Consider the following 27,246-nt stretch of genomic DNA (forward strand, 5'->3'; position numbering starts at 1 on the left):
GGTGGGGGGGGAGAGGTGGGGTGGGGGAGGGGTGAGAGGGGTGGGGGGAGAGGGGTGGGGGGGAGAGGGAGGGTGGGGGGAGAGAGGGGTGGGGGTCCAGTCAGAGACAGAGATTTGAACAGATGATCAAACTCCCATCAACGGGTTCCATCCAGCCCTCGGTAACATGGTCCACCGCCCCAATACCAGACCAACTCCCTCAACTTCAGCGCATCCGAAATTCAGCGGGCCCGGTATCTTCACCCCCTCCAGCCCCTACACCCCTCCCTATCTCTGTAACCTCCTCCAGCCCCTACACCCCTCCCTATCTCTGTAACCTCCTCCAGCCCCTACACCCCTCCCTATCTCTGTATCCTCCTCCAGCCCCTACACCCCTCCCTATCTCTGTAACCTCCTCCAGCCCCTACACCCCTCCCTATCTCTGTATCCTCCTCCAGCCCCTACACCCCTCCCTATCTCTGTAACCCCCTCCAGCCCCTACACCCCTCCCTATCTCTGTAACCCCCTCCAGCCCCTACACCCCTCCCTATCTCTGTAAACCCCTCCAGCCCCGATACCCCTCCCTATCTCTGTAACCTCCTCCAGCCCCTAACCCCTCCCTATCTCTGTAACCCCCTCCAGCCCCCACACCCCTCGCTATCTCTGTAACCCCCTCCAGCCCCTACACCCCTCCCTATCTCTGTAACCCCCTCCAGACCCTACACCTCTCCCTATCTCTGTAACCCCCTCCAGCCCCTACACCCCTCCCTATCTCTGTAACCTCCTCCAGCCCCTACAACCCTCCCTATCTCTGTAACCTCCTCCAGCCCCTACACCCCTCCCTATCTCTGTAAACCCCTCCAGCCCCTACACCCCTCCCTATCTCTGTAACCCCATCCAGCCCCGATACCCCTCCCTATCCCTGTAACCTCCTCCAGCCCCTACACCCCTCCCTATCTCTGTAACCTCCTCCAGCCCCTAACCCCTCCCTATCTCTGTAACCCCCTCCAGCCCCTACACCCCTCCCTATCTCTGTAACCCCCTCCAGCCCCTACACCACTCCCTATCTCTGTAACCCCCTCCAGCCCCGATACCCCTCCCTATCCCTGTAACCTCCTCCAGCCCCTACACCCCTCCCTATCTCTGTAACCTCCTCCAGCCCCTAACCCCTCCCTATCTCTGTAACCCCCTCCAGCCCCTACACCCCTCCCTATCTCTGTAACCCCCTCCAGCCCCTACACCACTCCCTATCTCTGTAACCCCCTCCACCCCGACACCCTCCCTATCTCTGTAACCCCCTCCAGCCCCTACACCCCTCCCTATCACTGTAACCTCCTCCAGCCCCTACACCCCTCCCTATCTCTGTAACCCCCCTCCAGCCCCTACACCCCTCCCTATCCCTGTAACCCCCTCCAGCCCCTACACCCTCCCTATCTCTGTAACCGCCTCCAGCCCCTACACCCTCCCTATCCCTGTAACCGCCTCCAGCACCTACACCCTCCCTATCCCTGTAACCCCCTCCAGCCCCTACACCCTCCCTATCCCTGTAACCCCCTCCAGCCCCTACACCCTCCCTATCCCTGTAACCCCCTCCAACCCTCCCTATCTGTGTAAGCTCCTCCACTCCCTACAACCCTCCCTATCCCTGTAAACCCCTCCAGCCCCTACACCGCTCCCTATCTCTGTAACCCCCTCCAGCCCCTACACCCCTCCCTATCTCTGTAACCCCCTCCAGCCCCTACACCACTCCCTATCTCTGTAACCCCCTCCACCCCGACACCCTCCCTATCTCTGTAACCCCCTCCAGCCCCTACACCCCTCCCTATCACTGTAACCTCCTCCAGCCCCTACACCCCTCCCTATCTCTGTAACCCCCTCCAGCCCCTACACCCCTCCCTATCCCTGTAACCCCCTCCAGCCCCTACACCCTCCCTATCTCTGTAACCGCCTCCAGCCCCTACACCCTCCCTATCCCTGTAACCGCCTCCAGCACCTACACCCTCCCTATCCCTGTAACCCCCTCCAGCCCCTACACCCTCCCTATCCCTGTAACCCCCTCCAGCCCCTACACCCTCCCTATCCCTGTAACCCCCTCCAACCCTCCGTATCTGTGTAAGCTCCTCCACTCCCTACAACCCTCCCTATCCCTGTAAACCCCTCCAGCCCCTACACCGCTCCCTATCTCTGTAACCCCCTCCAGCACCTACACCCCTCCCTATCTGTGTAACCCCCTCCAGCCCCTACACCGCTCCCTATCTCTGTACCCCCTCCAGCCCCGATACCCCTCCCTATCTCTGTAACCCCCTCCAGCCCCTACACCACTCCAGCCCCGATAACCCTCCCTATCTCTGTAAATCCCTCCAGCCCCTACAACCCTCCCTATCTCTGTAACCCCCTCCAGCCCCGATACCCCTCCCTATCCCTGTAATCTCCTCCAGCCCCTACACCCCTCCCTATCTCTGTAACCTCCTCCAGCCCCTACACCCCTCCAGCCCCTACACCCCTCCAGCCCTGACACCCCTCCCTGGCTCTGTAACCTCCTCCAACCCATACACCCCTCGCTATCTCTGTAACCTCCTCCAGCCCCTACACCCCTCCCTCTCTCTGTAACCTACTCCAGTCCTTACAACCCTCCCTATCTCTGTAAGCTCCTCCAGCCCCTACACCCCTCCCTATCTCTGTAACCCCTCCAGCCCCTACACCCTTCCCTATCTCTGTAACCCCCTCCAGCCCCTACACCCCTCCCTATCTCTGTAACCTCCTCCAGCCCCTACAACTCTCCCTATCTCTGTAAGCTCCTCCAGCCCCCACACCCCTCCCTATCTCCGTAACCCCCTCCAGCCCCTACACCCCTCCCTATCTCTGTAACCTCCTCCAGCCCCTACACTTCTCCCTATCTCTGTAACCCCCTCCAGCCCTTACACCCCTCCCTATCTCTGTAACCTCCTCCAGCCCCTACACCTCTCACTATCTCTGTAACCCCCTCCAGCCCTTATACCCCTCCCTATCTCTGTAACCTCCTCCAGCCCATGCACCTCTCCCTATCTCTGTAACCTCCTCCAGCCCCGACATTCCTCCCTATCTCTGTAATCTCCTCCAGCGCCTACAACCTCCCTATCTCTGTAAACCCCTCCAGCCCCTACACCTCTCCCGATCTCTGTATCCTCCTCCAGCCCCTGCACCCCTCCCTATCTCTGTAAGCTCCAAAGCCCCAACACCTCTCCCTATCTTTGTAAGCTCCTCCAGCCCCTACACCCCTCCCTATCTCTGTAACCTCCTCCAGCCCCTACACCCCTCCCTATCTCTGTAACCCCCTCCAGCCCCTACACCCCTCCCTATCTCTGTAACCTCCTCCAGCCCCGACACCCCTCCCTATCTCTGTAACCCCCTCCAGCCCCTGCACCCTCCCTATCCCTGTAATCCCACCAGCCCCTACACCCCTCCCTATCTCTGTAACCACCTACAGCGCCTACACCCCTCCCTATCTCTGTAACCCCCTTCAACCCCAACACCCCTCCAGCCCCTACACCCCTCCCTATCTCTGTAACCTCCTCCAGCACTACACCCCTCCCTATCTCTGTAACCTCCTTCCATGCCTACAACCCTCCCTATCTCTAACCTTCTCCAGCCCCGACAAGCCTTCCTATTTCTGTAACCTCCTCCAGGCCTAAGACCCTATCTATAACCTCCTCCAGCACGACACCCCTCCCTATCTCTGTAACCTCCAGCCCCTACACTCCTCCCTATCTCCGTACCCTCCACCAGCCCCTACACCCCTCCCTATCTCTGTAACTTCCAGCCCCTACACCCCTCCCTATCTCTGTAACCTCCACCAGCCCCTATACCCCTCCTTATCTCTGTAACCTCCACCAGCCCCTACAACACTCCCTATCTCTATAACCTCCTCCAGCAATACACCCCTCCCTATCTCTATAACCTCATCCAGCCCCTACACCCCTCCCTATCTCTGTAACCTCCACCAACCCCTACACCACTCCCTAACTCTGTAACCTCCAGCCCCTACACCCCTCCATATCTCTGTAACCTCCAGCCCCTACACCCCTCCCTATCTCTGTAACCTCCAGCCCCTACACCCCTCCCTATCTCTGTAACCTCCAGCCCCTACACCCCTCCCTATCTCTGTAACCTCCAGTTCCTACACCTCTCCCTATCTCTGTAACCTCCAGCAGCCCCTACACCCCTCCCTATCTCTGTAACCTCCACCAGCCCCTACACCCCTCTCTATCTCTAACCTCCACCAGCCCCTATACCCCTCCTTATCTCTGTAACCCCCTCCAGCCCCTACACCCCTCCATATCTCTGTAACCTCCAGCCCCTACACCCCTCCCTATCTCTGTAACCTCCAGCCCCTACACTCCTCCCTATCTCTGTAACCTCCAGCCCCTACTCCCCTCCCTATCTCTGTAACCTCCTCCAGCCCCTACACCCCTCCCTATCCCTGTAACCCCCTCCAGCCCCTACACCCTCCCTATCTCTAATCACCTCCAGCCCCTACACCCTCCCTATCTCTGTAACCCACTCCAGCCCCTACACCCTCCCAATCTCTGTAACCTCCTCCAGCCCCTACACCCCTCACTATTTCTGTAACCCCCTCCAGCCCCTACACCCCTCCATATCTCTGTAACCTCCTCCAGCCCCTACACCCCTCCCTATCTCTGTAACCCCCTCCAGCCCTCCCTATCTCTGTAACCCCCTCCAGCCCCTACACCCCTCCCTATCTCTGTAACCTCCTCCAGCCCCTACACCCCTCCCTATTTCTGTAACCCCCTCCAACCCCTACACCCCTCCCTATCTCTGTAACCCCCCCCAGCCCCTACACCCCTCCCTATCTCTGTAACCCCCTCCAGCCCTTCCACCGCTCCCTATCTCTGTAACCCCCTCCAGCCCCTATACCCCTCCCTATCTCTGTAACCTCCTCCAGCCCCTACACCCCTCCCTATCTCTGTAACCCGCTCCCGCCCCAACACCGTCCCTATCCCTGGAATCCCTCCAGCCCCTACACCCCTCCCTATCTCTGTAACCCCCTCCAGCCCCTACACCCCTCCCTATCTCTGTAACCTCCTCCAGCCCCTACAACTCTCCCTATCTCTGTAAGCTCCTCCAGCCCCTACACCCCTCCCTATCTCCGTAACCCCCTCCAGCCCCTACACCCCTCCCTATCTCTGTAACCTCCTCCAGCCCCTACACTTCTCCCTATCTCTGTAACCTCCTCCAGCCCCTACACCCCTCCCTATCTCTGTAACCCGCTCCAGCCCTTATACCCCTCCCTATCTCTGTAACCTCCTCCAGCCTATGCACCTCTCCCTATCTCTGTAACCCCCTCCAGCCCCTACACCTCTCCCTATCTCTGTATCCTCCTCCAGCCCCTACACCCCTCCCTATCTCTGTAACCCCCTCCAGCCCCTACACCCTCCCTATCTCTGTAACCTCCTCCAGCCCCTACACCCCTCCCTATCTCTGTAACCCCCTCCAGGCCCTACACCCCTCCCTATCTCTGTAACCTCCTCCAGCCCCTACACCCCTCCCTATCTCTGTAACCCCCTCCAGCCCCTACATCCCTCCCTATCTCTGTAACCCCCTCCAGCCCCTACACACCTCCCTATCTCTGTAACCTCCTCCAGGCCCTACACCCCTCCCTATCTCTGTAACCTCCTCCAGCCCCTACACCCCTCCCTATCTCTGTAACCCCCTCCAGCCCCTACACCCCTCCCTATCTCTGTAACCTCCTCCAGCCCCGACACCCCTCCCTATCTCTGTAAGCTCCTCCAGCCCCGACACCCCTCCCTATCTCTGTAACCATCTCCAGTCCCTACACCCCTCCCTATCTCTGTAAGCTCCTCCAGCTCCTACACCTCTCCCTATCTCTGTAACCACCTCCAGTCCCTACACCTCTCCCTATCTCTGTAATCTCCTCCAGCCCCTACATCCCTCCCTATCTCTAACCTCCTCCAGCACTACACCCCTCCCTATCTCTGTAACCTCCTTCCATGCCTACAACCCTCCCTATCTCTAACCTTCTCCAGCCCCGACAAGCCTTCCTATTTCTGTAACCTCCAGCCCCTACACCCCTCCCTATCTCCGTATCCTCCACCAGCCCCTACACCCCTCCCTATCTCTGTAACTTCCAGTCCCTACACCCCTCCCTATCTCTGTAACCTCCACCAGCCCCTATACCCCTCCTTATCTCTGTAACCTCCACCAGCCCCTACAACACTCCCTATCTCTATAACCTCCTCCAGCACTACACCCCTCCCTATCTCTATAACCTCATCCAGCCCCTACACCCCTCCCTATCTCTGTAACCTCCACCAGCCCCTACACCCCTCCCTATCTCTAACCTCCACCAGCCCCTATACTCCTCCTTATCTCTGTAACCCCCTCCAGCCCCTACACCCCTCCATATCTCTGTAACCTCCAGCCCCTACACCCCTCCCTATCTCTGTAACCTCCAGCCCCTACACTCCTCCCTATCTCTGTAACCTCCAGCCCCTACACCCCTCCCTATCTCTGTAACCTCCTCCAGCCCCTACACCCCTCCCTATCCCTGTAAACCCCTCCAGCCCCTACACCCTCCCTATCTCTAACCACCTCCAACCCCTACACCCTCCCTATCTCTGTAACCACCTCCAGCCCCTACACCCTCCCTATCTCTGTAACCCCCTCCAGCCCCTACACCCCTCCCTATCTCTGTAACCTCCTCCAGCCCCTACACCCCTCCCTATCTCTGTAACCCCCTCCAACCCCTACACCCCTCCCTATCTCTGTAACCCCCCCCAGCCCCGACACCCCTCCCTATCTCTGTAACCCCCCCCAGCCCCGACACCCCTCCCTATCTCTGTAACCTCCTCCAGCCCCTACACCGTCCCTATCCCTGTAACCTCCTCCAGCCCCTACACCGTCCCTATCCCTGTAATCCCTCCAGCCACTACACCCCTCCCTATCTCTGTAACCTCCAGCTCCTACACCTCTCCCTATCTCTGTAACCTCCACCAGCCCCTACACCCCTCCCTATCTCTGTAACCTCCACCAGCCCCTACACCCCTCCCTATCTCTAACCTCCACCAGCCCCTATACCCCTCCTTATCTCTGTAACCCCCTCCAGCCCCTACACCCCTCCATATCTCTAACCTCCAGCCCCTACACCCCTCCCTATCTCTGTAACCTCCAGCCCCTACACTCCTCCCTATCTCTGTAACCTCCAGCCCCTACACCCCTCCCTATCTCTGTAACCTCCTCCAGCCCCTACACCCCTCCCTATCCCTGTAACCCCCTCCAGCCCCTACACCCCTCCCTATCTCTGTAACCACCAGCCCCTACAACCCTCCCTATCTCTGTAACCTCCACCAGCCCCTACACCCCTCCCTATCTCTGTAACCACCAGCCCCTACACCCCTCCCTATCTCTGTAACCACCAGCCCCTACACCCCTCCCTATCTCTGTAACTGTTATGTATTTAACCCTTTGTAACTTGCACTACGCCTGACCACCAGAGGGCCCACCTGTTGGAATACCAAGGGATCCCAGCACCCCTTGGGAGCACAGTATATAAGCAGGCCACCCACACGATACCTGCACTCTGGAACCTTAATAAAGGAGCTAAGGTCACACTTGCTCATTACACACAGTACTAAGTCTCACCATTTATTATGAATATAACAATTGGTGACGAGGTAATGAACAACCGCACGAAAATGCAAAGAACAGTCGGCATCCTGGAGAAGTTCTTAGAAAGGGCCGTTTGGGAGGCTTTCGTGCAGAGACTCGACGAATACTTTGTGGCCAACGAGCTGCAAAGGGGATGAGAATGCGATCAAATGAAGGGCGATCCTCCTGACTGTCTGTGGGGCAACAACCTCTGGTCTCATGAAGAATCTCCTGGCCCCGTCAAAACCAACAGAGAAATCTTACGAAGAATTGTGTACGCAGGCCCGGGAGCACCTAAATCCTAAGGAAAGCATTTTGATGGCGAGATATCGGATCTACACGTGTCAATGATCGGAGGGCCAGGAAGTGGCGCACTACATCACCGAACTAAGGGCCTCGCAGGACATTGTGAGTTTGAGCGATTCTTAGAACATATGCTCAGAGACTTTTTTGTACGGGGCATTGGCCATGAGACAATCCTTCGCAAACTGTTGACTGTAGAAACTCCGAATCGGAGTAAAGCCATAACGACAGCCCAGACATTTATATCCACCAGCGACTACACCAAGCAGATTTCGCAGAACAAAGACATTTCGGCCAGTACTGTGCATAAAATAACGTCGGGTTTGAGCAGAAATGTACAGGGCAGAACGTACCCGCCGGCTGCTGTGGCCTGACCTCAATTGACCCAGAGTCCGTCATCATCTGTTAATGCCAGGCAGTTAACACCCTGTTGGCGTTGCGGAGGTGATCATCGGCCCCAACAATGCCACTTTAAACGTGCAACGGTTGCAGGACAATGGGACACCTCCAGCGAATGTGCAGGTGAGCTGCAAACCCTGTAAACCCTCACGTTGCAGAGGAAAATCGATCCATGGTGGATCAGACTGAGTTGGAAACTCGTACGGAGGAGGCAGAAGTGTACGGGGTACACACGTTCACAACAAAATGCCCACCAATAATGCTGAAAGTTGAACTGAACGGTATTCCAGTATCTATGGAGCAAGTCAGTACATAATGAGTAAAGAGGCCTTCGACAGACTGTGGGGAAAGAATGCACACAGGCCCAAGCTCAGCCCCATTCACACCAAACTAAGGACTTACACCAAGGAACTAATCCCTGTAATTGGCAGTGCAGAAGTCAAAGTCTCCTGTGATGCAGCAGAACATGAACTCCTGCTGTGGATTGTACCAGGGGATGGCCCCATTGTTTGGCAGAAGCTGGCTGGGAAAATCCGCTGGAACTATGACGACATCCAAGCGCTTTCGTCCATCGACGATGCCTCATGCGCCCAGGTCCTGAGCAGCTTTCCATCATTGTTCAAGCCAGGCATTGGAAACTTCTCAGGGCGAAAGTACAGATCCATTTGATTCCCGGTACGCGACTCATTCACCACAAGGCACGGGCGGTACCATATATGATGCATGAGAAAGTGGAAATTGAGCTGGACAGGCTGCAGTGAGAAGGCATCATCGGTGGAATTCAACGACTGGGCCAGTCCGATTGTCCCGGTATTTAAAGAGGACAGCACGGTCAGAATTTGTGGGGACTATAAAGTAACAATTAACTGTTTTTAAGCTACAGGACCAGTACCTGCTACCCAAGGCAGATGATGTATTTGTGACCCTGGCTGGGGGGGAAAGACGTTCACCAAGCTGGACCTGACCTCGGCCTACATGATGCAGGAGCTGGAAAAGTCTTGCAAAGGCCTCAACTGCATCAACCCGCACAAAGGTCTGTTCATCTATAACCAATGCCCGTTCGGGATTCAGTCGGTGCGGCAATCTTCCAACGGAACATGGAAAGCCTGCTAAAGTCGGTTCCTCGCACCGTGGTTTTAAGGACGATATACTGGTTACAGGTCGGGACACCATTGAGCACTTGAAGAATCTGGAAGAGGTTCTTAGTCGGTTGGATCATGTGGGGTTCAGGTTGAAACGCTCGAAGTCTGTTTTCCTGGCGCAGGAGGTCGAGTTCTTGGGAAGAAGAATCGCAGCAGACGGCATCAGACCCACCGACGCCAAGTCGGAGGCCATGAAGAACGCGCCGAGACCACAAAACGTGACGGAGCTGCGGTCCTTCCTGGGACTCCTTAACTATTTGGGTAATTTCCTACCTGGGTTAAGAACCCTGCTAGAACCCCGACATACGCTACTGCGCAAGGGAGACGACTGGGTGTGGGGGAATTCACAAGAGGCTGCCTTTACGAAAGCCAAAAATCTGTTGTGCTCAAACAAACTGCTTGTCCTGTATAACCCTTGTAAAAGATTAGCGCTAGATTGCGATGTGTCGTCATATGGGGTCCGATGTGTGTTACAACAGGCTAACGCATCGGGGATTTTGCAAATGGCGTTTATGCATCCAGGAGTTTTTCCAAGGCCGACAGGGCCTACAGCAGGATTGAAAAAGAGGCTCTGGCGTGCGTTTACGGGGTAAAGGAAATGCACCAGTACTTATTTGGCCTCAAGTTTGAGCTTGAAACTGACTACAAGGCGCTCATATCGCTGTTCTCTGAGAGCAAAGGGATTAACACCAATGCCTCTGCCCGCATCCAAAGATGGGCGCTCACGCTGTCTGCATACAACTATGTAATCCACCACAGACCGAGCACAGAGAACTGTGCAGATGCTCTCTGTCGGCTGCCATTGCCCATCACCGGGGTGGAAATGGCACAGCCAGTGGACTTGCCCATGGTAATGGATGCATTCGAAAACGAAAAGTCCCCCATTACGGCCCGCCAGATCAGGACCTGGACCAGCCACGATCCTTTACTGTCCTTGGTTTAAAAAAAAACTGTGTCCTCCATGGAAGCTGGTCCAGTGTCTCAGTGGAGATGCAGGAGGCGATTAAGCCATTCCACAGGCGCAAAGACAAAATATCCCTGCAGTCGAACTGTCTGTTGTGGGGTAATCGCGTGGTCTTGCCCAAGAAAGGCAGAGATACGTTCATTTGTGAACTGCACAGCTCCCACCCAGGCATTGTAATGATGAAAGCTATAGCCAGATCCCATGTGTGGTGGCCTGGCATTGACTCAGATTTAGAGTCATGTGTGCGCCAGTGCAACACTTGCTCTCGGCTGAGCAATGCACCCAGAGAGGCAGCGCTAAGTTTGTGGTCATGGCCCTCCAAACCGTGGTCGAGGATCCACCTGGACTATGTGGGCCCATTTCTAGGCAAAATGTTTTTGGTTGTCGTGGAAGCTTACTCAAAATGGATTGAATGTGCAATAATGTCTGTAAGCATGTCCACGGCCACCATTGAAAGCCTACGAGTCATGTTTGCCACGCAGGGCCTGCCTGATGTCCTAGTCAGTGACAATGGGCCGTGTTTCACTAGTGTTGAATTCAAGGAATTCATGACCTGCAATGGGATCAAGCATGTCACATATGCCCTGTTCAAGCCTGCATCCAACAGCCAGGCAGAGCGGGCAGTTCAGACTTCAAGCAAAGCCTGAAACATGTGTCGGAAGGCTCCCTGCAGACCCGACTATCCTGAGTGCTGCTCAGCTAGTGCACCAGACCCCACTCACTCACCGGCATTCCCCCAGCCGAGCTGCTCATGAAAAGGGTGCTCAAAACAAGGTTCTCTCTTGTCCACCCTGATCTCCATGATCCCGTGGAGGGCAGGCAGCATCAACAAAGTGTGTACCATGACCACGCAAATTTGTCACGCGATATTGAGATCAATGATCCTGTGTGTCATGTATTCAACTGTCATTGTAACCCATGTATAAGCTGACCTAAGTTGTACACCGTGAGAACATTGACCACAAGGGGTGAACTTGTGGGAGACACTCCTAACCTGGATTTTCAGGTATAAAAGGGGAAGCTCCACCCATTTTCACCACTTCAGTGCTGGCTAATAAAAGTTACTGGTCACAGAGTGACCTTCTCTCAAGTATGGGCCTCGTGTGCATTTGTACTGTATAGTAAGGACATATTATTGGCGACGAGAAACTGGGATTTAAACCACGTGAGCATGGCCACTAGCAGCACAGACGAGAGGTACTGTGTTGGTGATGATTGGGACAATTTTATTGAGAGACTACAGCAACATTTCGTCACTAAGGAATGGCTGGGACAGGATTCAGCCGACAAACGCAGGGCTCATCTCCTGACGGTTTGTGGATCCAGGACGTACTCCCGATGAAGGACCTTCTAGCACCAGAGAAGCCGGCGGGCAAGACTTTTGAAGAGCTCAGTAAGTTGGCAGAGTTCTCCAGGAACACTTTAAACCGGCGAGCAGCATGCACATGGCGAGACACCGGTTTTACACTCACCGGCGGCGAGAAGGGCAAAGCGTTCCAGACTTCGTGGCAGATCTCCGGCGATTGGCGAGCCTATGTAAGTTCCCAGATGCATGCAGAACGGAGATGCTGCGAGACTTTTTTTATTGAGGGCAGCGGGCACGCTGGGGTTTTCAGGAAACTGATTGAGACCAAAGACTTGACCCTGGAAACGGCGGCTTTGATGGCCCAGACATTTATCTCAGGGGAGGAAGAGACCAGAATGATGTTTGACAAAAATCTTGGTTTAAATGCAGCAAATGGACAGGGAGTCAACATTGTTAACATGGCACACAGTTCTCCAGGCAGGCAGGGGCAACCAGACATGCCCCAGCATGTAGTCGAATCCAAAGAGGGAATTCAACAGAGACAATGGCTAGCTGAACGGTGATTCATGCCATCGCAAGTGACAATGGGGCCACCAACACCTGTCAATGGTGCACTTAAGGACAGTTACAGAGACAGTCAGAGACGATCGACTGGTAATGGACCTTTTGTTTCCAACAACGGCTCATGCCAGAGCTTGCAGGTATCAGCAATATACCTGCAGAAACTGCAACGTCAGCGGTCACTTGGCGCGTATGTGCAGGAAGCCTGCAGCCAGGTTGATGTACGAGGAGGACGGGTCCGATGTAAGCCCTACGGGGCCAAATGGACACTGGGGGAAATCGCTGGAAGCTGAAGTTCAGCGAGTTCATGTGGAGCACATATACAGTTCATACACCAGGACGCCACCGATAATGATGAAAGTGCTCCTCAACGACATCCCAGTATCAATGGAGCTAGACACGGGGGCCAGCCAGTCCCTGATGAGTATCAAACAGTTCGACAAGTTGTGGGCGTCCAAGGCTAGGAGGCCAAAATTATTACCAATTGACGCACAGCTACGGACATATACAAAGATCATTCCGGTGCTAGGCAGCGCCACGGTAGTCGTGACCTACAAAGATTCGGAGAACAGGTTGCCACTCTGGATTGTCCTGGGGACGGTCCCGCACTGCTGGGGAGGAGTTGGCTTGTTGTCATGAACTGGAAATGGGCGATGTCAATGCAATTTCTTCTGTGGAGCGAGTATCATGCTCACAGATCCTGGACAAATTTGACTCACTATTTCAACCCGGTATTGGCATTTTCATGGGGGCCAAGGTAGTGATTCACATAAACCCGGATGCTAGACCAGTACACCACAAGGCCAGAGCGGTGCCGTACGTGATGCGGGAAAAGATAGAAGGCGAATTGGACCGCCTGCTGAGGGAAGGCATCATCTCGCCAGTCAAATTCAGTGACTGGGCGAGCTCGATCGTGCCGGTGCTCAAGGCAGATGGGTCGGTCAGGATATGTGGCGATTACAAGGCCACCATCAATCGGGTGGCACTCCAAGACCAGTACCCGCTACCGAAAGCGGAGGACCTCTTTGCAACGCTATCCGGTGGCAAACTTTTTTCAAAATTGGACCTGATCTCAGCTTACATGACCCAGGAGCTGACGAGTGAGTCGAAGAAGCTGACCACCATCACGACACACAAGGGGTTGTTTGAGTATAACAGATGTCCGTTCAGGATTCGCTCGGCCGCCGCGATCTTCCAACGAAATATGGAAAGCCTTCTCAAGTCGATTCCAAGGACAGTGATTTTTCAAGATGACATCCTCATCACGGTTTACGATACTGAAGAACACCTCCGCAACCTGGAGGAGGTGCTACGCAGACTGGACCAGGTAGGTCTGCGACTGAAAAAGGCAAAGTGCATCTTCCTAGCTCCAGAGGTAGAATTCCTGGGGATGAGGGTAGCAGCAGACGGGATCAGACCTACTGCATCCAAAACAGAAGCGATCCAGAGAGCACCCAGACCCCATAACACGACGGAGCTGCGTTCGTTCCTGGGGCTCCTGAACTATTTTGGTAACTTTCTTCCCAAATTGAGCACGCTGTTAGAGCCGCTACACGTGCTCCTACGCAAAGGTCGTGAATGGGTCTGGGGGGACAGCCAGGAAAGGGCTTTTGATAGAGCACGCAATTTGTTATGCTCCAACAATTTGTTAACGCTATATGACCCATGTAAAAACTTGTGTTAACGTGCGATGCATCATCCTATGGGGTCGGGTGTGTGTTGCAGCATATTAATGCCAAGGGTCAGTTACAGCCGGTAGCTTATGCCTCCAGGAGTCTGTCCCAGGCAGAAAGGAGCTACGGGATGGTAGAAAAGAAAGCGCTCGCATGTGTATATACTGTAAAAAAAAATGCACCTGTATCAAAGAAATTTGAGCTGGAGACAGATCACAAACCCCTAATGTCCCTTTTGGCCGACAACAAGGCCATAAATGCGAATGCATCGGCCCGCATACAGAGGTGGGCACTCACGTTAGCTGCCTATGACTACACAATTCGGCATATGCCGGGCACTGAAAACTGCGCCGATGCACTCAGCAGGCTCCCACTAGCCACCACTGAGGGGGCAACCGAGCATGCTGCTGAGATGGTCATGGCTGTTGAAGCTTTCGAAAGCAAAGGCTCACCAGTGACAGCCCGTCAGATTAAAGTCTGGACAAATAGAGACCCGCTACTGCCTTTAGTCAAGAAATGTGTCCTGAATGGGGACTGGGCAGCCACATACAGGGCATGCCCTGAGGAATTCAAACCATTTCACAGGCGCAAGGATGAACTCTCGATTCAGGCCTATTGCCTACTTTGGGAAACTAAGTCGTTATGCCCCAGATGGGCAGAGAGATGTTCATCAGAGAACTCCACAATGAGCACCCGGGCATTGTCATGATGAAGGCAATTGCCAGGTCACACGTTTGGTGGCCAGGGATAGATGCAGACCTGGAACTTTGTGTTCGCAGGTGCAACACGTGTGCCCAGCTGGGCAACGCACCCAGGGAAGCCCCCCTTAGCCCCTGGTCCTGGCCCGCCATCCATGGTCACGCATCCATGTGGACTACACAGATCCTTTCATGAGAAAAATGTTTTTGGTTGTAGTAGACGCCTACTCTAAATGGATCGAGTGTGACATTCTCAATTCAAGCACATCCTCTGCCACGGGAGAAAGTCTATGGGCAATGTTCGCCGCCCATAGTCTACCGGATGTCTTGGTCAGCGACAATGGCCCGTGCTTCACAAGCACTGAATTCCAGGACTTCATGGCAGGCAATGGAATCAACCATGTTAGAACGGCACCGTTCAAGCCGGCCACAAACGGCCAGGCAGAACGAACAGTGCAGATAATCAAACAGGGGATGCTCAGAATCCAAGGGGGTTCCCTACAAAGCCGCTTATCATGCCTCCTGATGGCCAATAGATCCCGACCACACTCACTCACAGGGGTCCCACCCGCAGAGCTGCTAATGAAAAGGATGCTCAAAAACAGGTTATCCCTTATACACCCCAACATGAAAGAAATTGTCGAGAGCAGGCGCCAGTCACAATGTGACTACCATGACAGGAATGCGAGGGCGCGATGTATTGATGTCAATGATCCTGTCTTTGTTCTCAACTACGCTGCAGGGCCTAAATGGCTCGCAGGCACTGTGATTACCAAAGAGGGGAATAGGGTTTTGGTAGTTAAACTTACCAATGGACAAATCTCCCGCAAACATGTGGATCAAACAAAAAGGAGGTTCAGCAACCCCATAGAAGAAGCAGAGGAAGAACACGATGTAGAGTTCACTCCACCACAGGTGACCGAACACCGGAACCAAGTGGAGGAGAGCCCAGTCAATGTGGGCAGTCTAGACAGGCCTGAGGCACCGCAAACAGCAGACACTCAGGCCAGCGCCCAACAACCGGAGCTCCAACTCAGGCGCTCTACAAGGTAGCGTAAACCACCAGAGACTCAACCTGTGATCCCAATCAGACTTTAGGGGTGGGGGGGAGGTGATGTCATATATTCAACTGTCATTGTAACCCATGTATAAACTGACCTAAGTTGTAGACTGTGAGAACAATGACCACAAGGGGTGAACTTGTGGGAGACACTCCTAACCTGGACTTTCAGGTATAAAAGTGGAGCTCCACCCACTTTCATTACTTCAGTGCTGGCTAATAAAGGTTACTGATCACAGAGTGACGATCTCTCAAGTATGGGCCTCGTGTGCATTTATACTGTATAGTAAGGACCTATTACTGTGACTGTACTCAATTATGGACAGGGTCCCAAATGGCTTGCTGGCACGGTCACAGCCCAAGAGGGAGTAGGGTGTTTCAGGTCAAATTGGCCAATGGACTAACACGCAGAAACCATTTGGACCAAATCAAATTGCAGTTCATCAACAGCTACGAACAACCCAAAGAGGACACCACCAACTTTGACCCTCCAACAAACCGACATCACGGTTGATCATGAAGCTGAACTCACCATCCCCAGCAGCCCGGACAGACCAGCTGCCCATCGAAGAATCAACCAACTCACCCACACCTGCATTTGTACCGAGACAATCGACAAGGGAGTGAAAAGCCCCAGATCGTCTCACCTTGTAAATAAGTTTACTATTAACTTCACGGGGGAGTGATGTTATGTATTTAACCCCTTGTAACCTGTATTACGCTACAACCAGAGGGCCCACCTGTTGAGAGTTCCAAGGGATCCCAGCATCCTTTGGGCACACGGTATATAAACAGCACACCCAACTCTGGAGTCTTATTAAAGGAGCTAAGCTCACACTTGCTCATTGTACACAGAACTCAGTTTCATCCTTTACCACGAACGTATCAGAGGGAGTGCAACGAAAGTTCACCAGACTGATTCCTGGGATGGGGGGGATTGTCCCATGAGAGATTGAGTAGATCAGGCCTGTAAACATAGAAAATAGGTGCAGGAGTAGGCCATTCAGCCCTTCTAGCCTGCACCGCCATTCAATGAGTTCATGGCTGAACATGAAACTTCAGTACCCCCTTCCTGCTTTCTCGCCATACCCCTTGATCCCCCGAGTAGTAAGGACTTCATCTAACTCCCTTTTGAATATATTTAGTGAATTGGCCCCAACCACTTTCTGCGGTAGAGAATTCCACAGGTTCACCACTCTCTGGGTGAAGAAGTTTCTCCTCATCTCGGTCCTAAATGGCTTACCCCTTATCCTTAGACTGTGACCCCTGGTTCTGGACTTCCCCAACATTGGGAACAATCTTCCTGCATCCAACCTGTCTAAACCCGTCAGAATTTTAAACATTTCTATGAGGTCCCCTCTCATTCTTCTGAACTCCAGTGAATACAAGCCCAGTTGATCCAGTCTTTCTTGATAGGTCAGTCCCACCATCCCGGGAATCAGTCTGGTGAATCTTCGCTGCACTCCCTCAATAGCAAGAATGTCCTTCCTCAAGTTAGGAGACCAAAATTGTACACAATACTCCAGGTGTGGCCTCACGAAGGCCCTGTACAACTATAGCAACACCTTCCTGCCCCTGTACTCAAATCCCCTCGCTATGAAGGCCAACATGCCATTTGCTTTCTTAACCGCCTGCTGTACCTGCATGCCAACCTTCAATGAGTGATGTACCATGACACCCAGGTCTCGTTGCACCTCCCCTTTTCCTAATCTGTCACCATTCAGATAATAGTCTGTCTCTCTGTTTTTACCACCAAAGTGGACGACCTCACATTTATCCTGAGTACAGATTCACACGAGGCATGTAGTGAAGTCAAGGTCACTCTGGACCTGCACCTTTATTTCACAGCTCTGGAATGCTGCACTTGCCTGAGACATGTCCTTATATACCTGTCTCTTGCAAGTGCACCCCCGGTGGTAAGGTTTGCTGGTGGTTACAGGTCATATCTTATTACAGTCATGTATAGCATGTTGGGATACAGATATATACAATAATGCAAGATACATGATAAGGCCTATATTCTCTCGCGTTTGGAAGAATGAGGTGTGAGAGGCGATGCCCACATCCCATGAACAAATGTTTAAAAAGAGTTGTGAGGTGTTTAAATTTGATCAAGGACACCAGGCAAATGATTAGAAACACTCCCTATCCTTCTAAGGATAAGGAGTAGGCCATTTAGGACTGAGATGAGGAGAAACTTCTTCACTCAGAGAGCTGTTAACCTGTGAAATTCCCTGCCGTAGAGAGTTGTTGATGCCAGTTCATTGGATATATTCAAGAGGGAGTTAGATGTGGCCCTTATGGCTAAGGGGGATCAAGGAGTATAGAGAGAAAGCAGGAAAGGGGTACTGAGGGAATGATCAGCCATGATCTTATTGAATGGCGGTGCAGGCTCGAAGGGCCGAATGGCCTACTCCTGCACCTATTTTCTATGTTTCAGGACCTGTGTCCAAGGGAGGAGCTGATGGGTTTATCTGATCATCTTTGGGTTAAATGTTGTGCTCATCGAGCTGAGCACCTCGTGCCAGCATCAAACACTCTCCAGTCGGGCACAGCACGGGTTAGATACAGAGTGAACCCATCGGTCGCTCCCCCACAGATACTGAGGGACAGGGAGTGTCCGGGACACTGACATTTCTCACTCAATAAGGTCTAAATTGATCCTGTACCTCTCCCCATTAATCCTGGGCTCCACACGGGTCGAATTCTGCTCCTGTTTCCCTTCCTGTAACAGCACTGAGCTCAACCCAGCCCATAATGAGCAGGGCTCAGGGAGGGTGGTTGCTAGGCACTGCAGTGATGTCATAAAGCAGGGCCATTCAGCCCAGCTGGTCCTCTCCTTGTCCCTTTAAAGGTGGAGAGCTGGGACATCCTGTCTCAACTCACATCCCCCTGTTCATACTGAGAATCCCCGGGAAAGGCCCAAGGCCCACAGTGTGGAACACAACCCAGGGGGAGGAGAGCTGGGACATCCTGTCTCAACTCACATCCCCCTGTTCATACTGAGAATTCCCGGGAAAGGCCCAAGGCCCAGAGTGTGGAACACAACCCAGGGGGAGGAGAGCTGGGACATCCTGTCTCAACACACATCCCCCTGTTCATACTGAGAATCCCCGGGAAAAGCCCAAGGCCCACAGTGTGGAACATAACCCAGGGGGAGGAGAGCTGGGACATCCTGTCTCAACTCTCATCCCCCTGTTCATACTGAGAATTCCCGGGAAAGGCCCAAGGCCCAGAGTGTGGAACACAATCCAGGGGGAAAGAGGAGGAGAGAGGGGGAGATAAATCAAGGAGTAGGGACTGAGGGCCACCAAGCTTCAGTTTTAGAGCCGGTAGACTTCAGGAGGGGAAGAGTGAGTTCTGTAGTTTCAGGATCCAGGGAAATAACAAGGAGCAGATGGGGAGACTGGTGTGGATTGCAGCACAGTGAGGATGTAGGGGGAGGGAGATTGTGTCGGGCCGTGTATTAGGGGTGTAGGAGGGACAAGAGAGGAAAGGTCAGAGGAGCAATTACTGCAGCAGTGTCCATCAATAGTGAGAGAGAGAAAGTGGGGGTCAGAGTGGGCCCTGGACAGGCCGGGAAACTGTTTGTTTGCTGTGACCAGCTTTCCCTCTGTCACAAATAGCCTCCTGGAGCCCAGTGACACAAACAGCCCGTTAAACGCCACCAATGTCCTTTGGTCTGGTGAGGTCTCCCTTTGTGAAACATCGACCGTTGTTAAAGCTTCTCATTCTGACTCGCTCACAGTGAGACAGTATCCATTGTCCCTTTTATTCCATGGGCTTCATCTTTGCTGGTATTGGTAACACGCCCGGGATCACTAAACACAAAACCCAGTCTGTTAATCACTTCCAGCTACTGGACTTAGCGTGTGCCTCACAGTATCTCTTCCACTTTCAATGTGTGAATGGAGCATCACATCTGCAAAGCTGGTTTAAGTTTATGTCATTGAAACATAGAAACACAGAAAATAGGTGCAGGAGTAGGCCATTCGGCCCTTCGAGCCTGCACCACCATCAATATGATCATGGCTGAACATGCAACTTCAGTACCCCATTCCTGCTTTCTCTCCATACCCCTTGATCTCTTTAGCCGTAAGGGCCACATCTAACTCCCTTTTGAATATATCTAACGAACTGGCCTCAACAACTTTCTGTGGCAGAGAATTCCACAGGTTCACAATTCTCTGAATGAAGAAGTTTCTCCTCATCTCGGTCCTAAATGGCCTACCCCTTATCCTTAGACTGTGACCCCTGGTTCTGGACTTCCCCAACATCAGGAACATTCTTCCTGAATCTAATCTGTCCAATCCCGTCAGAATTTTATGTTTCTGAGATCCCCTCTCATTCTTCTAAATTCCAGTGAATATTAGCTTAGTCAATCCAGTCTTTCTTCATATGTCAGTCCTGCCATCCCAGGAATCCACTCAGCAAATCTATTTAAGAAAAGCCTGTAGGCCGATGAGACACTGTTCAGGTGCCAGTGTACTGCTGGTTTGTCCGGCATTTTGCCTGTAATGGGAAATAACTGAACATTTCTCCCAGTGTAACCTTTGCTGTAATGAAATGTGTCTTTTAATAAGCCTCATGTCCTTGCTCATGTCTGCTGCAATTGTGTAGAAAGAGGATGTGTGAAGTGATGGTGTTTGTATGGAGATGTGAAACAAGGAAACGCTATCTGTGTGTGACAGTGACACAGTCTTGTGGTCACAGGCAGAACCAGGCACCGATATCCTTGTGGTTATAGTTTGAGCAGGGTCAGTTCATCAATGTTCAAGCTAAGAGGTGCCAGGGATCGGGAGCAGCGGCAGTAAATAAAAGCCAAATGTAAATTCCGATGTAGTTTATCTTCATTTATTCCTATTTTAATAGCTTTTGCTGAATGTGGCCCATGCCAAGTGCCAGGATATTGGATCAGGCCCATCATAGAAAATGAGTTTGACATCCTGAGGTAGACAATGTCAACCGGATTCCCCCATCCACCAACCTAACAACTTCTTTACAAACAGAAGCTCGTTTGTAAGACGTGACCATGTTTACCGGAATCCGTGTTCAGTATCTCTAATGGCCCCTTCCCTTTCCCCATGATGGAAAACAGCATCTCTCAGGATCCCTTCAAGCACCTTCCCGGTGATCGAGGTCACATTGATGGGCCTTCAGTTCCCGAGCTCTGATTTGTGCCCAATTTGGAAAATGGGAATTACATGTGCTACCTTCCAATCTCAGGGAACAACCCATGACTACTGAGCTGTTGGAGATATGGGCAAGGGGCTGACAGAGCACCCGTCCCATCTCTAAACACTCTTGGGTGGATATCATCCGCACCTTACACGCGTCAAGATTACCCCGCACGGTGACTTTGCTGTCAGTGCAGAGAGATGAGAAAGACCAAAGTCCTGTTTGGCCCTCAGTGTGGCCCTGAAGGACTGTGTTCAGGCTGAAGTTCTCCCCCCATACAATCCTCCCCCCAGATTGTCCTCTCTGAGATCCAGCCAGGTGATGCTAAACACTCGGGTGGGAAAGACAAACATCCATAGCAATGTGTTGAAAGCAACACTAATTTATGTGTCTGTATCCCAAATATTAAACTCCAGTCCAGTTATAGGGTTATTAACATCAGCGGAAACAAACCCCAACTGTCAGAATGAACATGGTTCAGTCGGGATGTGATTAACAGCAACAATAACAACAGATTCCAACCCTGCAGTTACTTGTGAACTCGCTGGTGTGTCAGCAGTTTGGATGACCGAGTGAATCCCTTCCCGCACACAGAGCAGGTGAACGGCCTCTCCCCAGTGTGAACTCGCTGGTGTTCCATCAGGTCGGATGAAGTAGTGAATCCCTTCCCACAGTCGGAGCAGGTGAACGGCCTCTCCCCAGTGTGAACTCGCTGGTGTATCAGCAGGTGGGATGATGTAGTGAATCCCTTCCCACAATCGGAGCAGGTGAACGGCCTCTCCCCAGTGTGAACTCGCTGGTGTATCAGCAGGTGGGATGATGTAGTGAATCCCTTCCCACAATTGGAGCAGGTGAACGGCCTCTCCCCAGTGTGAACTCGCTGGTGTTTCAGCAGGATGGATAATCGAGTGAATCCCTTCCCACACACACAGCAGGTGAATGGTCTCTCCCCAGTGTGAACTCGCCGATGTGTTTCGCTGGGATGGGTAGTTGAAACGTTTCCCACAGTCCCCACATTTACACAGTTTCTCCCCAGTGTGACTGCGCTTGTGTCTCTCCAGGTTGGATGATCGGCTGAAGCCTTGTCCACACACAGAGCACGTGTACCGTTTCTCCCCGCTGTGAACGGTGCCTTCTGCTTCCATGGTCAAAGGCCGATGATATTCAGATCCCGATGAATCGAGTGACTCCATCAGATCTTAATGTGATGTTTGGTTTGAGCCTCCGGTTGACAAATCCTCCGCTTTGAATACCCTGTAAAGTGAATTTCAAACAGATAAAAGGGTGGGTGAGAGAACTCACAAAAACACAAAGGCAGGTTGTGAAATTGAGCTGAATGAACCTGGTTATTTGTGCAGCCGTCAGCAGGAAAAAAGTGACCATGAAAGCTGTCGGATTGTGGTAATAACCCAACTGGTCACTAATGTCCTTCAGGGACGGGAACCCACCGCCCGGTCTGGGCCCACACAAGACTCTATGGGCGGGGGGAGAGGTGGCCAGGGCGAAGGGGAGAGATTTATACATCTGCAAGTCGACCAGAACTTTGACAGAACCTCCCAAACCCACAACCTCTCCCTGGACATGGACCAGGGCAGCAGGTGCTTGGGAAATCCATCACCTCCAAGTTCCCCTCCAAGTCTCACACCATCCTGACTTGGGCATATATCACCGTTCCTACATCGTCACTGGGTGAAAATCCTGGAACTCCTCACCTAACAGCATTGTGGGAGGACCTTCACCACACGGACTGCAGTGGTTCGAGAAGGCCCACATCACCTTGTCAAGGGGCAAATGGAAATTGGAAATATATTCTGGGCTTACTAGCGACTCCCACATTCCAAGAATGGATTAAAACAAATCCGTACATTGAAAGCCTCAACAGAAATACTTGTTCCTAACACAATACTCTTCTACATAGTGAGGACAGTGTGTGTTTAGCACCTAATCTCCCCTAGAATCCACCGCCGTTGACAGTCTCTTATCGGAAATTGTTGGGCCCGACTGGGCTCAGAGGTACTGGGGGTTAAACCCAGCAGCTTCTCCCCCCTCTCCACTCCAGCTCAAACTGATGCAACAAACAGACCCACACAGGCCAGGGAGCGACTTCCGCATCCAGTGCCCACCCTGATACAGAGCGGCTCTGGATTGGTCGCTCTGTGTTTCCTGTATCGATGCACTTAGGATCAGTATATGAGGGAGAAGGGAATCGAGGCTGATGCTGATAGAGTTAGAACCATAGAATCAGAGAATGGTTACAGCACGGAACAAGACCATTCGGCCCGTCAAGCCCATGCCTGCTCTCTGCAAGAGCACCTCAGCTAGTCCCACCCCCCCCCGCCCTTACCCCACAGCCCTGCTAATGTTTTTCTTTCAGAGACTGACCCAACTCCCTTTTGAAAGCCGTGATTCAGTCTGCCTCCACCACCCTTTCAGGCCGTGCATTCCAGATATTAACCACTCGCTGCGCAAAAAGGTTTTTTCTTGTGTCGCCTTTGGTTCTTTTGCCAATCGCCTTAAATCTGTGTCCTCTGGTTCTCGACCCTTCTGCCAATGGGAACAGTTTCTTTCTATGAAAGTACATACTTCCTTAAATATGGAGACCAAAGCTGTACGCAGCACTCCAGGTGTGGCCTCACCAATACCTTGTACAGTTCCAGCAGGACTTCTCTGCTTTTATACTCTATTCCCCGAGCAACCCCAGCTTCTCCAGTCTGTCCAGATAACTGAAGTCCCTCATCCCTGGAATCATTCTTGTAAATCTTTTCTGAACTCTCTCTAAGGTGCTCACATCATTCCTAAAGTGTGGTGTCCAGAATTGGTCTCAATACTCCAGTGTTTTGTACAGGATCATCATAATATCCACGCTTTTGTACTGTATACCTCGAGACAGGGTCTCTGTTTATAAATAGTGTAATATAAACAGAGACAGGGTCTCGTGTAATATAAACAGGGACAGGATCTAGTGTAATATAAACAGAGACAGGGTCTTGTGGAATATAAACAGAGACAGGGTCTCGTGTAATATAAACAGGGACAGGATCTAGTGTAATATAAACAGAGACAGGGTTTAGTGTAATATAAACAGAGACAGGGTTTAGTGTAATATAAACAGGGACAGGGTCTAGTGTAATATAAACAGAGACAGGGTTTAGTGTAATATAAACAGGGACAGGGTCTAGTGCAATATAAACAGAGACAGGGTCTAGTGTAATATAAACAGGGACAGGGTCTAGTTTAATATAAACAGAGACAGGGCCTGGTGTAATATAAACAGAGACAGGGTCGAGTGTAATATAAACAGAGACAAGGTCGAGTGTAATATAAACAGGGACATGGTCTAGTGTAATATAAACAGAGACAGGGTCTAGTGTAATATAAACAGAGACAGGGTCTAGTGTAATATAAACTGAGACAGGGCCTAGTGTAATACAAACAGAGACAGGGTCTAGTGTAATATAAACAGGGACAGGGTCTCGTGTAATATAAACAGGGACAGGGTCTCGTGTAATATAAACAGGGACAGGATCGAGTGTAATATAAACAGAGACAGGGTCCAGTGTAATATAAACAGAGACAGGGTCTAGTGTAATATAAACAGGGACAGGGTCTCGTGTAATATAAACAGAGACAGGATCGAGTGTAATATAAACAGAGACAGGGTCTAGTGTAATATAAACAGGGACAGGGTCTAGTGTAATATAAACAGAGACAGGGTCTCGTGTAATATAAACAGAGACAGGGTCTAGTGTAATATAAACAGAGACAGGGTCCAGTGTAATATAAACAGAGACAGGGTCTAGTGTAATATAAACAGAAACAGGGTCTAGTGTAATATAAACAGGGACAGGGTCTAGTGTAATATAAACAGAGGCTGAGTCTAGTGTAATATAAACAGGGACAGGGTCTAGTGTAATATAAACAGAGACAGAGCCTCATGTAATATAAACAGGGACAGGGTCTAGTGTAATATAAACAGAGACAGGGTCTAGTGTAATATAAACAGAGACAGGGTCTAGTGTAATATAAACAGAGACAGGGTCTAGTGTAATATAAACAGAAACAGGGTCTAGTGTAATATAAACAGGGACAGGGTCTCGTGTAATATAAACAGAAACAGGGTCTAGTGTAATATAAACAGAGACAGGGTCTAGTGCAATAAAAACAGGGACAGGGTCTAGTGTAATATAAACAGAGACAGGGTCTAGTGTAATATAAACAGAGACAGGGCCTAGTGTAATATAAACAGAGACAGGGTCTAGTGTAATATAAACAGAGACAGGGTCTAGTGTAATATAAACAGAGACAGGGTGTAGTGTAATATAAACAGAGACAGGGTCTAGTGTAATATAAACAGAGACAGGGTCTAGTGTAATATAAACAGAGACAGGGTCTAGTGTAATATAAACAGAGACAGGATCTAGTGTAATATAAACAGAGACAGGGTCTAGTGTAATATAAACAGGGACAGGGTCTGGTGTAATATAAACAGAGACAGGGCCTCGTGTAATATAAACAGAGACAGGGCCTAGTGTAATATAAAGAGGCAGGGTCTAGTGTAATATAAACAGAGACAGGGTCCAGTGTAATATAAACAGAGACGGGCCTCGTGTGATATAAATAGAGACAGGGTCTAGTGTAATATAAACAGAGACAGGGTCGAGTGTAATATAAACAGAGACAGGGTCTAGTGTAATATAAACAGAGACAGGGTCTAGTGTAATATAAACAGAGACAGGGTCTAGTGTAATATAAACAGTGACAGGGTCTAGTGTAATATAAATAGAGACAGGGTCTAGTGTAATATAAACAGAGACAGGGTCGAGTGTAATATAAACAGAGACAGGGTCTAGTGTAATATAAACAGAGACAGGGTCTGGTGTAATATAAACAGAGACAGGGTCGAGTGTAATATAAATAGAGACAGGGTCTAGTGTAATATAAACAGAGACAGGGTCTGGTGTAATATAAACAGAGACAGGGTCTGGTGTAATATAAACAGAGACAGGGTCTAGTGTAATATAAACAGAGACAGGGTCTGGTGTAATATAAACAGAGACAGGGTCTAGTGTAATATAAACAGAGACAGGGCCTAGTGTAATATAAACAGAGACAGGGTCGAGTGTAATATAAACAGAGACAGGGTCTAGTGTAATATAAATAGAGACAGGGTCTAGTGTAATATAAACAGAGACAGGGTCTGGTGTAATATAAACAGAGACAGGGCCGAGTGTAATATAAAGAGGCAGGGTCTAGTGTAATATAAACAGAGACAGGGTCCAGTGTAATATAAATAGAGACAGGGTCTAGTGTAATATAAACAGAGACAGGGTCTAGTGTAATATAAACAGTGACAGGGTCTAGTGTAATATAAATAGAGACAGGGTCTAGTGTAATATAAACAGAGACAGGGTCTGGTGTAATATAAACAGAGACAGGGTCTAGTGTAATATAAACAGAGACAGGGCCGAGTGTAATATAAAGAGGCAGGGTCTAGTGTAATATAAACAGAGACAGGGTCCAGTGTAATATAAACAGAGACAGGGCCTCGTGTAATATAAACAGGACAGGGTCTAGTGTAATATAAACAGAGACAGGGTCGAGTGTAATATAAACAGAGACAGAGTCTGGTGTAATATAAACAGAGACAGGGTCTAGTGTAATATAAACAGAGACAGGGTCTAGTGTAATATAAACAGAGACAGGGTCGAGTGTAATATAAACAGAGACAGGGTCTAGTGTAATATAAACAGGGACATGGTCTAGTGTAATATAAACAGAGACAGGGCCTAATGTAATATAAACAGAGACAGGGTCTAGTGTAATATAAACAGAGACAGGGCCTAGTGTAACATAAACAGAGGCAGGTCCTAGTGCAATATAAACAGAGACAGGGTCTCGTGTAATATAAACAGAGACAGGGTCTAGTGTAATATAAACAGAGACAGGGTCTAGTGTAATATAAACAGAGACAGGGTCCAGTGTAATATAAACAGAGACAGGGTCTAGTGTAACATAAACAGAGGCAGGTCCTAGTGTAATATAAACAGAGACAGGGTCTAGTGTAATATAAACAGAGACAGGGTCTAGTGTAATATAAACAGAGACAGGGTCCAGTGTAATATAAACAGAGACAGGGTCTAGTGCAATATAAACAGAGACAGGGTCTAGTGTAATATAAACAGAGACAGGGTCTAGTGTAATATAAACAGAGACAGGGTCTAGTGTAATATAAACAGGGACAGGGCCTCGTGTAATATAAACAGAGACAGGGTCTAGTGTAATATAAACAGGGATAGGGTCTCGTGTAATATAAACAGA

At 50.9% G+C, this 27,246-nt stretch overlaps 1 protein-coding gene and 1 pseudogene across 1 annotated transcript in view; one reads left to right on the forward strand and one right to left on the reverse strand.

Moving 5' to 3' along the window:
• LOC139243030 (zinc finger protein 420-like) overlaps window positions 1-27,246 on the reverse strand; it is a 124,025-nt pseudogene that overhangs the window by 91,320 nt on the left and 5,459 nt on the right.
• The window catches only part of LOC139243025 (zinc finger protein 271-like), a 216,749-nt gene that overhangs the window by 76,181 nt on the left and 113,322 nt on the right, over window positions 1-27,246 (forward strand). The window lies entirely within an intron of this gene.

This window comes from Pristiophorus japonicus, unplaced genomic scaffold (genome assembly GCF_044704955.1).
Source record: "Pristiophorus japonicus isolate sPriJap1 unplaced genomic scaffold, sPriJap1.hap1 HAP1_SCAFFOLD_158, whole genome shotgun sequence".
Classification (NCBI taxonomy): Eukaryota; Metazoa; Chordata; class Chondrichthyes; family Pristiophoridae; genus Pristiophorus; species Pristiophorus japonicus.